The following is a 9,569-nucleotide window of genomic DNA, read 5'->3' as shown; positions in this document are numbered from 1 at the left end:
TTAAATGTAGCTAATATGGTAACACTTGAAAATCGTGACCTTTGACCAAATATTATGCCTCTTTAGGCCACCTACCAAAAAGTGTTACCTAAAGTCTGAAACTGTAGACTTTGATCAAAGGCCATACTTTCTTCTATATTTGGCCACACTTTACAAGAGTAGCAATAGGACTGAAATGGTGTAGTGTAAAAACTACCATACAAATCCATCTAACTCTCCCCTGAAGAGATGTATCAATTCTAGAAAAACCCTCACAAAGTACAATTCCTCTCCTTTAAAAACCACTCCATCGTTCCTGGATGCATAGTCAATATTAGTAATCTTAAAGATGCCTCTTGCAATGTTAGTCGCTTTTTCAAATTTCAAGATTATGCTTTCTTTTTTGGTACCTCGTCTTTATATTTCAAAATTTCACATCATGGCTAGTATTATTGCCACCACTCTAATTTCGGATAAAAATATCCATCAGCAATATTACTTTTTGGGATGTGTTTTTGTTGTATTGTATGGCCAAGAAGATCAAAATCAATTTGGATGTGCGAGTACATGCTTGAAAGTGCAAAGGAAGTCACTGCCTTTGCAAATTTCTGATACAGGATGCTCATTACCAGGATCCTTTTGTTCTACTCTATCGATATTCTACTTATCCCCCTATAAAAGTTGTTGCAACTTATGACTCAAGAACATTTAGCAACAAGGGATATGTCTTGGTGGAAAATGAATGGTGGAAAAACGAGTCTGCCCGTGCTAACGCCAAAGCTCCAAAGGTAAGTAAATCAGTTTCTAACCCCTAGATATCTTTGAAAAATGAACTTGAAAAACTCAAGCAGCGATTCAAAGCCATTGAGGAAGGTATCATACAATTCCAAGAGTCAACTACCAAACTCCTAGACTTTGCAAAAAGTATAAGCTCTGACATTAGTGTAGTCTGGCTGGGACTCAATGGGATCAAACAAGAAGGAGTCAAGCTTCTCTCTTGAGTATTACCTCGCATGGACTCTTTGAAATCCCAAGTGTCTTCTTCAAATGATGATATGGTTGTTTCTGTTCAAACCTCCTACTCTTCGTTTGTCAAGAATAATGAAAATTACTATGGCAAGTTTTGTCAAAATATGTATAATACCCTAACATACTTCTAGGCGAAACAGTGAATTGTGAACTTCTTATTCAAAAGGGGTCCTGTCCTTGATGATTGATGGGGTGTAAGATAATCTTTATCACACTATCTGACACTTTTTTTTTGCTTTGCTAAGTTAATAGAATTTTACAGCCCATTATTTTCTATTGCTTCTCGTGTGCTTCTCTGTCTGTGTTTTGTTTAGCTTCTATTCATTTAGATTATGTCAAAAGTGGGAGAAAGATAGGAACATCAATAGGAACATCAAGAAATTAGGAAGCACAAGTAGATTGTCGACACATAAAGGTCAACTGATATCTAAGAAGCTTTGAATAGTAGAAATGCTCAGATGTTCGGGAGAGCAAGTCAACTTTCGGTAAACAAAGGCCGACTGATACCCATGAAATCTGGGATAGTAAAGATGCATACAATTTAGGTGGAGCAAGTTGACAGAAAGAGTAGTCAACTGATGTTTACTCATGTTTGTAATTACCAAAAAGGTAGAGATTGTTATCCCTCGACATCTATGTTTTAATAATTACTAACTAACAAATGGATCTTTGCAGGATACTGAACATCACTAATAAAGGAGGCAGGCTCCAGGAATGAACGAAAACTAACTCACGATCCGTGGAATTATAGAAAATCAATAAGGATGAGAACAAATGGAAGGAAAATCTCAATCCCATAAGTATATGCAAATCAGATCAATCAAGGAGAATTACTGGCCCAAAAGTCTCGACAAATCAGATCATTAATGACTAAAGAAAAGGAAGTAAATATCACAAGCACATTTGGAAAGGCATCAATCTATTAAAGTTTAAAATAAAAAATAATATCACAGACATATTTGATATGGACGTGATCCAAAATCCTATATGGACATATCTGATATGGACATATTATACAGATACATTCCTCAATTAAGGAATTAATTTAAATCCTTTATTCAGAAGAAATATCTTGGGTTTCCATATGGAGAAGTAGCAACCAAAGACTATAAACGATGAAGACTTAAGACAGATACTTGTTACACAATTTCAAGCAGAGAATTCAAAGTATCTTAATCTTAGTCTCACAAGGCTTTGTAACTATTAGTTTATAATTGTTATAAAAAGAGTAGGATCGTGTCAACTTTATAACATCAGCTGAAGCTATTTCACAAGATCTGAAAAGCAAAATATGTCTTCAGAATATGTTTCCCATCATTGTACTCTATCCCAACATTAAATGATCTAAGAAAACTTTAAAACCCAAGGGGACTGGAAGTAGGTACCATATCTAACATATCTAAGTCATTGTTTTGAAAATATCTTTATTAGTATTCTAAGGTCACTTGTTTGAAATAATTTACTTAATTTAGAAGGTTATTGGCCTAAGGAAATTGTATTGATAATGAATTAGTTAATTGAGGAAACTGTCCTAATGATACTATTTTGAAAGTGAATGTATTATTTGAGTAGGTTTAAGGATTAAAGATATTATTGGGAAAGAGATGTTCGTAGTTCTTTAACATTCAAATTTATTTTTATTATTGCGATAGTGCATGCATATTCCTTTGAAATGGATCGTTGTTATGATATAAATAGATGCAAAAAATTGATGAAAATCAAAGACTCAGATTGGGTAGTATATGACCTAGACAATTTCTTAATTTTTGTGTGTTTTTAGACTTTTCACTTTTGCTATGGCTGCTGCAAGTTATTTATGATTTGTACGGATTGGTGATTTGGTCCGAACAATTAATTAGAGTTTTAAATAAATTTTCCTATTTCAAATCTTTTAAAGTATAGAACTTTGACTTCGATCAAAAATACTAATAAATGCCATTTGATAAGAATTTTAATATATTCATTAGCTCCAAAACATGGATTGTAGGTTGGGGCCTTTGGTACCTAAAACGACACTTCCACACTCATTTTGGACTATAGATATTAGTTAAAAATAGAAGATTAGATGTGAGGCCCATCTTTTAGTGAAATAACCTATGATTAGAATTTTGTCGATTTCATTGAGTTCAAAATGACATTCCAATAGGATGGTATATGTAAGGCCATGATTTTCTAGAACTGGAATTCTACACGGTGCTTATGATCTCAAAGGACCATAAGCTAACCCTCTTCTAATATCTATACATGAGCACTACATAATATAATAAAATAAATGTAGAAACTGGCAAAAACTTGCCATAAGGTTCAAATGTCTAAAATACTGAAAACTGAATACTAATACATCTATTTGAAAAAGCCTATAACTATCTGAACTATGGAGTTGATGGGACATATCCCCAACAAGATCCGTTTATCAAAAATAAACTAAATCTAATGAAGTACTGAAATAAGAAACATCCTCGGATGATGAGGACTCATTGCTATATCTACTACTGCTGACTGAGTCTGGACTGCTAAGGGTGCTCTAGATCTCATGCTTCTGAACCTATATTGTCAAATAAAACACCATAGCGCAAATGTATCAGTACATCTGAATGTACTAAATATACAAGTGAGGAAAGCTAAATACAAAAGGGTTTATATGAATGAACAATGCGGAATAATATGAACGTGAGAATACATACATGTGTAAGTAACTAAAATTGAGTGACTGTATTTAACAGTCTAAATCTTCTAATAATGATTAAGAGTGACTAAGCTTGAGATTATGCCTAAATAATGGGTGATCTCTGGAACTGATATTGAGAAAACTGAATCTGAGGCTGAGATCAATCCTATTTGATGGGTGACGTCTGTAAGTACTGATATTGAAAAACTTTATATTAGACCAAGCCAATCTAGTGGGTGGTCTATGAATCTGTGGAACTATCTGAGTTTCTTACTGAGATTGATGACTGTATCTGATAGTCCTGATTTCAGAGTTCTATTCTGAAGACTGCTACTGAAACTGTAACTGTGGGAGTTCTCACTTAACCGACATGCCCTGAGTCTAAACTAGTGAGATCTAACCTATAACCCCAGCTGGAAGGCTGTTAATACCATTCCATGGGTAAAGACCTCTGGTCAAGCCTATCTGATAGGTGACCCTCGTAGGAAGTCAAGCCTAAGGCATTATAATAGTCAAGCCTCTCTAATGGGTGAAAAGTCGTTCTTTTGACGAGTGACTCCTACATCCTGCAGTGGCTACGTAGTTTTGGAGTTTAGGGATTTCTCCTAATGACTCTACCTTTATGACGGGGAGCGTCCATCCCTACACTCGTTCAACGCTAGCTCCTACTCCCAACTTAAAGACTCTGAACTGATTCTTAGAATTTTTACTTGATCTGAACTAAAGTTGTTACTGAGTTTCTTACTTGACTGAGCTGACTGAGTTCACTTGGTTATGTTATTCAATGGAATACTACTGAATCTATTATTCGACTGAATGATACTAAGTTCTGTATTTATTTCTTGAATGCTACTGAGATCTGATTTGAGTACTAAACTGAAGCTGGAATGATAACGACATATAGATTACTGAGATTTCTTATGTTCTACAACTATCTGAGAGTTCTGAATTCTGTAACTGACTAATTTTTACTGATCATAGCATGACAGAGATTATCTTAAGACTGACTCAGCTGTAGGCACAGAGTTATATTTTTTTCGGTACAAGTACCCCTGGACTCGATGGATGAAAACTGACATACATGATACTTCTTGATCATAGGAATAACATCCACAATTCATAATACCATAAGTAGGGGATTTCATACTACACATAGTTCTCAACACCTTATACATTAAAAGGAATACATATAACATGGGTATACTTGCATACCTCAATATCATACCTCAATATCATGGACATTCCATTTCACAACAATAAATCATAAGAACAACACATATTAATAACATGGAATTCATGTGGAAACATATGGAATAAAACATGGACTTGTCATTTAAGCACTATGAAGTCATAAAAACATGCATTCTATCATTCTTGGCATTTTATCAAAAACCTTTCACGCACAACTTTGGGCATATGTGTACTTATCAATTTGACAATCTTAATTCATCCAAAATTCATGGGTTTGAAATAACCTATTCATATACTTCATGAAAAACACATCAAGATACAACCTTGAATCCAAACAATAATCATCAACATGAATATAGTCATAACACAACAAGAAAATCACAATTTATAATTTAAAGCATGATTCTTGAGCTCCATGGATGAACACTATGCATACTTTAGAAAGGAAACTTTGATGGGTTGCTGGAGAGTTCTTGGATAGGGAAACTTAATTCATGATTATCTAGGAAAAAGGGCTTCAATCTTGCTTTTGGGATTTGATTTTAATAAAAACCCTAATTTTATGGTTGAAAGTGTAAGAGAGGGACTTTGAGATATTTAACTAAAGAAAAATAGGAGAAATTTACATCCCTTGAGGGTTCTAAGTCATGGGAGGTGAAGGAAAAAGACCAAAATACCCTTACTAAACTGCTTCCCAGTTGCTGAAAATCTAAGGCTGACGACATTTGTGATAGGCCATCAGACTTGTGATAAGTCATCACAAATGTCATCACTGGGGGCTCGAATTGATAGATTTCTGCCTAAGGCTGATGACATTCGTGATAAGTCATCACACTTGTGATAACTTATCAGAAATGCCATCACTGGGAGCTAGATTCTGCCTTAGGCTGACGACATTTGTGATAAGTTATCACACTTGAGATAAGTTATCACAAATGTCGTCACTTAGTTTTCCAAGCTGACATGCGAGAGTAAAATGGGTATAACTTTTTTTTTCGGTTTTAGATTTGGGAGAAATTAGTATCGTTGGAAAGATAATTTAAAAATAATTCATTTCACATATAGTAGGTCCTCTAATTCTATAAATACAATGTTTTATGGTCGATTGAATTTGACCTAAGTTTTGACGCTCACTAAAACTTGAAAGATATGAAATCTTTCAACTTGTTCTTGAGTTAGGGGACCTCTATGATCTAAATTCATGCTCGAATAGATTCCTACACTACATAATTGATTGACACACTAAATTTACATAGGATTTGAGGCTTTTGAAACATCTACAAATATGAATAATGGATGTTCATTATTGTCCAAAATATGGGGTGTTACATTATCTACCCCTTCGAATCATTCATCCTTGAATGTCTATTGATAAGTTACGAATATTGATCAACTGAACTTACTTAAGGGACATGAATATCTAAAATATTACTATATATCGGAAATTACTGACACACTGAATTTACCACTAGAGTATGCATGCATAGCTGATAACTTATGCTAACTCATAATAGGAATCTATGCATAAAACTAAATGGGTTTACGAAATTGATAACTTCAGGGAGTTATAAAGTATCTACCCCTTAGGACACTATATCCCTCTAAAAATACTTACATTACTGGAATACTTAAGGACTACTGAGGCGGTGCACAAGGCATCTATGAATTGGATCATATCTAAACATCTGAGAGCTGAAGATAATGCATGATGCATGAACTGAGTTATACTCGCAACTACTAAAGTACTCTGTCTTGGAATAGTTACCGTACTAAGATTTATGATAGTATGACTGGATGGAAAGATGTGAAAACAAACTATACAAATCAGATTGTCTAATTGCTAAACTGAACTGCTGGCTTTACTAACTAACTCACGCTAAAAACTTAAGCTTAGATAAAGCACTACTTCTACATTCTTTCAACCAAACCTTCTACCTTAGCCTCAAGTCATCAACATAAGTTTGGGAACACTTCACTAAACTCTGAACTGAACTGTAATCAATCAACTCTAGGGTCTGTGATATAATAATGTACCTAAATGATAACTCATCCTTCAAGACTGCACCTAAAAGTATAAAGCTCACTACCGCTAATAAAATCCCTTGGGGTACAACTCTTAACTTCCTTTAGTTTCCACAATCATTAAACTTAAATTGTTGTACACACTGTTCAAGCCTACTGAAATCTCTAGAACATGTCTAGCGACTTATACATAAACATAACACCCGCTACTGTAATAGGCTTCTAATATCATATCTTTTAACTTACATCCACACCTTCATACTTAGACTAAAATCCACTAACTTAAATTCTTCAAAGATTCAAGCTTAGTCTCTAAAGAATAATGTGAATATCTATAATTCTTTAATAAACATGCTACTCTCATCCTAGCCTTCAAATGTCACCCCTCTAAAACTTATATTTTCTCCACACTATGAGAATTACCACTATGCCTCCATCAACAACACATATAACTCTAGATCACCAAACTTAAACTGTTGTATACATTGTTTCAAGCCTACTAATTCACCTTTTATACAATTAACCCCATGAAACATACTCTGCCCAACTTTAGATAACACTATCCCAAACTATTTGAGGGGACGGTCCGAGAATGCTCTATCTATAGGACTCTAGGCCTCAATACTTTTGCTACCTTAAGATTAAGGTAAAGCTAACATGAATAGAACATGATGAGAATCCACATAAGTTTCTTAGAGAACCTTTCTATAGCACAATCTAACATATGAAAGAAGGGAAACTGTTCCTAAAACATCTTATAGCCTTCTGCATATAAATGTGGCGTGCAACACACCCATGTACAAGACTCTACTAGATGTGATTTTCAGACTTCCTAGGACTCTATTGAACCTTAGGCTCTGATACCAAGTTTTTAACACCCTAATTTTCTAGAACCAGAATATCACACGGTGCTCATGATCCCGAAGGAACACAAGCTAACCCTCTTCTGATATCTATACCTGAGCACTGAATAATATAATAAAATAAATGTGGAAATAGGCGCAAACATGTCATAAGGTTTAAACGTCTAAAATACTCAAAACTAAAAACTGAATACTAATATATCTATCTGAAAAAGCCTCTAACTGTCTGAACTATGGAGTTGATGGGACATATCCCCAACTAACTCCATCTACTGAAAATAAAATAAATCTAATGAAGTACTAAAATAAGAAACATCCTCGAATGATGAGGACTCACTGCTATATCTACTGCTACTGATTGAGTCTGGACTGCTAAGGGTACTCTGGATCTTGTACTTCTGAACCTATAGCATCAAATAAAACACCATAGCACAAATTCATCAATACGTCTGAATATATTGAGTATACAGGTGAGGTAGGCTAAATACAAAGGGGTTTATATGCATGAACAATGCAGACTAATATGAACATGAGAATACATACATGCGTAAGTAACTAAAACTGCACGACTATATCTAACAGTATAAATCTTCTAATAATGATTAAGAGTGACTAAGCCTGAGATAAGGCCAAATTAACAGGTGATCTCTGGAACTGATATTGAGAATACTCAACTGAATCTAAGACTGAGATCAAGCCTATCTGATGCGTGACCTCTGTAAGTACTGATAGTGAATAACTTTATGTTAGACTAAGCCTATGTAGTGGGTGGTCTATGAATCTTTAGAACTATCTAAGTTCCTTACTGAGATTGATGACTGTATTTGGCAGTCCTAATTTATGAGTTCTACTCTAAAGATTGATACTGAAACTATAACTGGGGGAGTTCTCACTTAATCGACATGCCCCAAGTCTGAACTAGTGGGGTATAACCTGTAACCCCAGCTGGAAGGGTTTCAATACCATTCTATAGGTAAATACCTCTCTTGTCAAGCCTATCTGATGGGTGACCCTCATAGAAAGTCAAGCCTAAGACATTATAATAGTCAAGCCTCTCCAACGGGTGATAAGACTTTTTCTAACGGGTGACTCCTACATCCTGCACTGGGTATGTAGTTCTGGAGTTTAGGGATTGCTCCTAATGACTCTGCCTGTATGACGGGGAGTCTTCATCACTACACTTGCTCGATGCTAGCTCTTACTCCCAACTGAAAGTCTCTAAACTAAATCTTAGAACTTGTACTTGATCAGAACACAAGCTGTTACTGAGTTTTTTACTTGACTGAGCTGACCAAGTTCACTTAGTTCTATTATCTGATAGAATAATATTGAATCTATTATCTGACTGAATGATACTAAGTTTTTAATTGATTTCTTGAATGCTACTGAGATCTGAGCTGAGTACTAAACTGAAGCTGGAAAGATAATGATACTTCGATTACTGGTATTTCTTAAGTTCTATAACTATATGAGAGTTCTAAATTCTTTAATTGGCTGAGTTCTACTTATCACAGCACGACTGAGATTATCTTGAGACTGACTTGGCTCTATGCACATTGTTATATATTTTTGGTACAAGTACCCCCAGGACTCAATAGGAGGAAACTGACACACATGATACTTCTTGATCATAGGAATAACATCCATATTTCATAATACCATAAGTAGGGGATTTCATACTACACATGGTTCACAACATCTTATACATGAAAGGGAATACATATAAAATGGGTATACTTGCATACCTCAATATCATGGACATTCCATATCACAACAACAAGTCATAACAACAGCACATATCAATAACATAGAATTCA

The sequence above is a fragment of the Capsicum annuum genome, chromosome 4, assembly GCF_002878395.1.
Source record: "Capsicum annuum cultivar UCD-10X-F1 chromosome 4, UCD10Xv1.1, whole genome shotgun sequence".
Taxonomy (NCBI): domain Eukaryota; kingdom Viridiplantae; phylum Streptophyta; class Magnoliopsida; order Solanales; family Solanaceae; genus Capsicum; species Capsicum annuum.
The sequence above is the reverse complement of the archived record's forward strand: the minus strand, read 5'-3'. Positions refer to the sequence as shown.